General features: G+C 36.3%; 1 long non-coding RNA gene across 1 annotated transcript; it reads right to left on the bottom strand.

Moving 5' to 3' along the window:
- Positions 1 to 1163: 1163 nt before the first annotated feature.
- LOC117458835 (uncharacterized) lies at positions 1164 to 3002 on the bottom strand. The gene is made up of 4 exons (XR_004553455.2): positions 2924 to 3002; positions 2650 to 2803; positions 2451 to 2561; positions 1164 to 1273 (listed from the first exon to the last, which is right to left on the bottom strand). It is a non-coding gene; the product is annotated as an uncharacterized lncRNA (long non-coding RNA).
- Between the last annotated feature and the right edge of the window lie 2573 nt (positions 3003 to 5575).

Here is a 5575-nt window from a genome sequence, read left to right as displayed (position 1 = left end):
ATTGTGTTTGGGGTGTGTACCTTTATATACAGAAGTTAGGTTTGGGCAATCAGCTCTACTTTTATCCAATCATGTTTAATAATGATAACTGATAAGACGATCCACAATGTGGATTTAATGCTCTATCGACATTGCCCCGTTTCTAATTTATAACGCATCAATATTGCCAAGTTTTAGCCTGGCATCCTCATGTCTCAGCAGCCTTTAAATGGAACAGTTTGGAGAATCTGCTCTCCCTGTTCTTTTATTAAAATCTGACACTGCAGGTTAATGTAAGCGTGCAGAGACCAGTTGTTTGGAAACAATGGTGTCGCTCTGAACAGAGCGACATCACAGCATGTTCTGTTTAACATTATAGGCCTACTTATATTCAGGGATACAAACACCTGTATGGTGAAATAAGAGAGAACTATTGGAAACAGAAAAAACAGCGTAATATACCATCTGACAAAGGACTGCGCTATAATGCGTCAATTAACTGGCTATTCTTTATAATATACGGATAGGAGACAGAGATGTTAAGTTACAAATAAAGGGTTTCTATTACTATTTAGATCAGGGGTGGGGAACTTTTTTCTCTCAAGGGCCATTTCAATGTTTACAACTTTCTCCAAGGGCCGTACAAATTATTGAACTCAATTTCTGCTTAAAAATTCTAAAATCACAGCCCATTCATTTCACCTTTCTTTCATGCTATGCAAAGAAAAAGCAACCTCTTAATCCAGATATATTACAATGACTCGCGCATGCATGCATACACGGTTGTGGCATGACCGCCAAAACAGAAAGATATGGACACAAGATGTGTGCAAATTTGTTTTTAAATATTGAAGTTAAAAGCATCAATCTGGTGCACTTTGAGAGCAAAATGAAGAGATCAATGGATACATCTCTCAACACCCATATGAAACAGAACTGTAAGCAGATTACTCTTTTTCTTTATGGATATTTTACAAATCACTCCCCTTTTAAACTGTATTCTTGTTATTTTAAAAAACGTTTTTGTTACTGTCAAAGTATGTTATACCTGTATACCAAAACTACAATTCTTCGCTTCTCCACGAATTACACAAGTCACCCAAATCAGCGTCAAGGTTAGCCTGTTTTTAACGCAAAAAACAATGCTGTGTTTTGAATATCGGGGCCTTAACACCAGGTACCTCCTACTCAAAATTCCCAGCATCCGTTGAGCAAAAATGGCTGCAGAACCCAGGGTGAGGATGCTCAGAGTACATAGCCCGAATGACACCTCTTTTCCCATCTCCTACGTATCCTGCACAACACAAAAGTGAAAAATCTGATCTACAGAAGGCTGTAAATGTAATAATACATTTGATTTTGATCATTTGTATGTATAATCTTATGAATGATCTGCTATCTTCAATACTATGGTTAAGTGATATTTAAATTAAACTTAAACAAATCTATATACAGGCTGTCACCATATTTTGGAATTGTGAAAAGACTGGCAAGCCACTTCCCTTATCAGCTTTACAGTTACCTGGATTTTATTCCACCAGCCCTGCAGATATTACACTAGCCTACAAACCTCAATAGGCATGACTCCTAAAATCCCTAAATCTGTTGATTTTTGTTCACACATCTTAGTCCTTCTTCTTAAAGTCCTTAAAGTTTTAGTTTAAAATAGAGATACTTTTTAAATATTGTTCTATAATGATTAAATGTCAGTGAATAACAAAATGTTTAATTATATAACTTTTACATCTCATTTAAAAAAGGTGGTTGCTAACTTTATCAGTGGCATACTGTGACAATAACTGGGACTTCAGCTCAGCCACACTTAGCAGACAGACCAAAAAAGTGTCAACACGACAAAATATTTAGATATGGATAAACGGCAGACTACTGTGACAACAGCAGCTGACTATGGAGTGCAACTGTTGCATGAAATGACGGCAACCACCACACAATTACATTACAATTATAAATATATTAATTTAGAGTTTGTCTTTAACTGTATGAGACTACTACTGATACTCTCATTGAGCACTAGATAATTGTCTGTTTGGAAGCTGCTTTAATATATTAATGTGAGTCAAAAGTACATTTTACACATATATTCCTGCTTACATGATGTAGTGGGACATCCTGGTATTTTTAAGTTGAAAGTGCAATATCCAAATTGCAAGAAGCTGCAATTATTATTTTTCAGCTAAATTTGAGAATACAAAATTATTTCCTTTTTCTTCAGTAAAATCTGGACTTTCACTCTCTCTAGATCTAATCAATTACAGGTGGCAGCCATCTGTAATTTAGGTTACTTTGAAAAAAACAAATGGTGACAGCACTTAATTGTCTAAAGCTAACTGTGAGTGACGTGCACTGATACATTTTTGAGGAAATATAATCTATCTAACAATCTATGTAAGCACTGAAAGCATTTGAAGCAGAAATACAGAACTTCTTTATCTATGTCATTGTATGCCAACCTGAACAATCTTTGAATTGCGTTCTGCAAAACTGACAAGACGAAATGCAAAACATGGTGGACATTTCCTCGCGATAGGACTCAGAATGGTGAAACCAATTTGTGTCCACACCTGTAATAAGAAAGTATAAAACAATAAGCCTAAGGTTTAATTTAGCAAGCTTATTGAAATTGAATTTGTAAAATACAATATTTCTTACTCAATATCCACAAAAAGTGTGCCTTTTTCCGGAAAGCGTCCTGGCTGACGGTATTTCTTACTTTCCAACAAACCAGAGAAAGCGTCAAATATGCCATGTCTCCAGCATCAAGAACTACCTCCAAAAGAATGCTCTGCAGCAATTCTTGCGGTAGCTATGGACATATTTTTTCAAGAACCAGGTTAACAACAGAACTGAATTTCAAAACAAATATTTGTGTATATTTATATATTGATATGCTCCTTCTTCATAACCAACCAAGAGAAGTGGGTACCTTAAGAATCCAGCAACATGTCTTTCTTGTGTCCACCATATTTTTTGGGCGTTCAGCTCTTTTATTGAATCCAACCACTTAAAAACACAAAAACAACCAGAAGATGATGCAGGGCTGGCTAAACTTTACTCTAGTTATGGTTGGGCTGATGGACAATGACATCGTGCATCAGCCATGTATGACAGCCATCGTCGTTGGATACCTGACCATCATCACATCATGAGTTAATAAGGTGCCCTCCCCTCCCTGCCCCACAAGAACGGGTAGAGTTTCCGTTTCGGAACAGTTAACTGCGGTAACTCACATTACTTTAAACAGCCATAAAGTGGGAGGATAAGCTCAGGTTGATGTATAATAGTTAAACAGCTAACTCCATTATTGTAACACATATTACAGCAGAAATAAACAAAAAAGCATTGGTAAATGAAGCGCAGAGTTTAGTTTGAGCCGTGGTCCCGGAGCTGATCAAGCACCGCCGCCGAGGACATCGTCTATGTCCAGTTGGGTACACATCACCCAATTGTAACTTGAACATTTGTTGAAATTAAAGACTTAATGCATACTAAAAGTATTTATTGAGCTGTAAAATACATTGTACGACTGTACTTCAACACCAGACTGCATTCGTTCCCTTAATGATCCCCTTGATGATAACACGCTAAGGCAGTGGTTCTCAAACTTTTTCTGGCATTCCCCACTTTGAACAGGTGGGCCTTTTCAAGCCCCACCTGTTCCTCATCGCTCCAATAAAATGGTAGGCCAAGCTTAAAATTGTCAAATGTATCGTTATATTACAGGGGTCTCCAACTTTTTTTAAGATGAGGGTTACTTTCAAAAAATAAAACAAGTCGTGAGCTACTTTTACTCCTCTTTTTTGTTTTTTTGCAGTGTATATATTTAGCACATTTTAACATTATTATATGCTACCTTTAACCTTTGAGTGCTGTTTGGGTCTGTGGGACCCGTTTTCAGTGTTTACTAAAATAAAATGTATGCAATTTAATTATTTTAACCTGCTTTATTTGGTGGTGGACGTCACATCCTCGAGGGTCCGGGGGCATGCACCCCCAGGAAGATTTTTTTTAAATGTTGAAGTTGAATGCATCAATCTGGTGCACTTTGAGCTAGGGCTGCTCAATTAAATCGTATTTTAATCGCAATTACGATTTTGGCTTGCAACGATTATGAAAACAACATAATCGAAATAAAACGATTTTATTTATTTTTTAAATAGGTTTTATACTTAAAGTTCAGGGTAATCAACTGTTAAAAACATACTTTTCAAATTATTTTCTTCAATAAATTGATGTTTTTCAAAGTAAATGGTTAATCGTTTTTAATAATCGTGATATCAATTATTGACCCAAATAATCGAGATTATGATTTTTGCCATAATCGAGCAGCCCTACTTTGAGCCCAACATGAAGTTATGGATACAGCTCTCAACACTCAGATGAAAGGGAGCTGTATACTTTTCAATAATCCAAACATCTTTAGAATATGATCACAACAAATCATTTAAACTTGTTTATTCTTATCTTATGTTACCTAGTTAGCATTCTTTCTTTTTATTTATGCATATTTGACTAATCACTCCCCTTTTAAACTTTTTACTGTCCTATAGTACACATTGGAATGATTTCTTACTTTATTTTGTACAACTTTATTAAATAGATAAAGGTGTGCTCTCTCGCTCTCTCGCTCCACATTGCTTTTCTTCCCGACTGCAACTCTGTTGTGTGTGTCTGTGAGAGCGTTTCACACGTGTGTATGAGAGATTTTTACCAGTGGCGAGCCTGTCTCTGAGGGCCTAAGATATTCTACAAAATAATATTTAAAAACATTAAAACAAATTATATTTTTCTTTATATATTTTTTTTAAATATGTTTTTAGTAATATTTGTCAATAGTTTTACCAAAAATAACTTGATTAAATTGTATTTAAAATAACATTTCCAAAGAAATAAATCCTTTGAATCTGCCTATTCAGTTTCTGTTTGAATGTGAAGGGTTAAATGAAAGAAGCTCCTCTCTGCGAGTCTGTGAAGACAGGAGCTGATTGGACGTCCAGCTATGAATTCACAGAGGGCCAGCTATAGTAACTGAACGAGAGTAATGTCAAATGACAGTACAATTGACCAATCATATCTTCCCTCTAAATGGGTGGGCTTTATTATCGCGGACTTTATGACAAGTTCCGCCCGCTGTAAAACGTTTCTTGTTTCCATAGCAACAACAACTGTCAACAGCGTAAACTTGCCTTCAAAATAAAAGCATGCCAAATTACACTTAAGACATACAACTGCAACGAAAGTAACAAACACAATGCAATATCCTTTTCAATTTCAAAGAACACAAATTGGGTTATCTACAGGTGTTGTTTTGTGTGGTTTTTTTTTCGCGACCCACCTATCACATCTCTATGCCCCACCAGTGGGGCGCGCCCCACACTTTGAGAAACGCTGCGCTAAGGCATGTAGCGACACTCCTCCACTAATTAAGTGTAATGTACTTTAAGTACATGAGCAAATCCGTTTCAGTTTAGTGTTTTCAGTATGAACACAAACAGTCTGACAGCACCTGCTAATGCAGGTTAGCCCTGTTCACTAGCTGTTCCTTCTACACTGAGCAATGATCAGTCTGTCACATAAT

Source organism: Pseudochaenichthys georgianus, chromosome 14 (assembly GCF_902827115.2).
Source record: "Pseudochaenichthys georgianus chromosome 14, fPseGeo1.2, whole genome shotgun sequence".
Taxonomy (NCBI): Eukaryota; Metazoa; Chordata; class Actinopteri; order Perciformes; family Channichthyidae; genus Pseudochaenichthys; species Pseudochaenichthys georgianus.
Note: the sequence above shows the minus strand (reverse complement) of the source record. Positions and strands in the feature narration are given on the sequence as shown.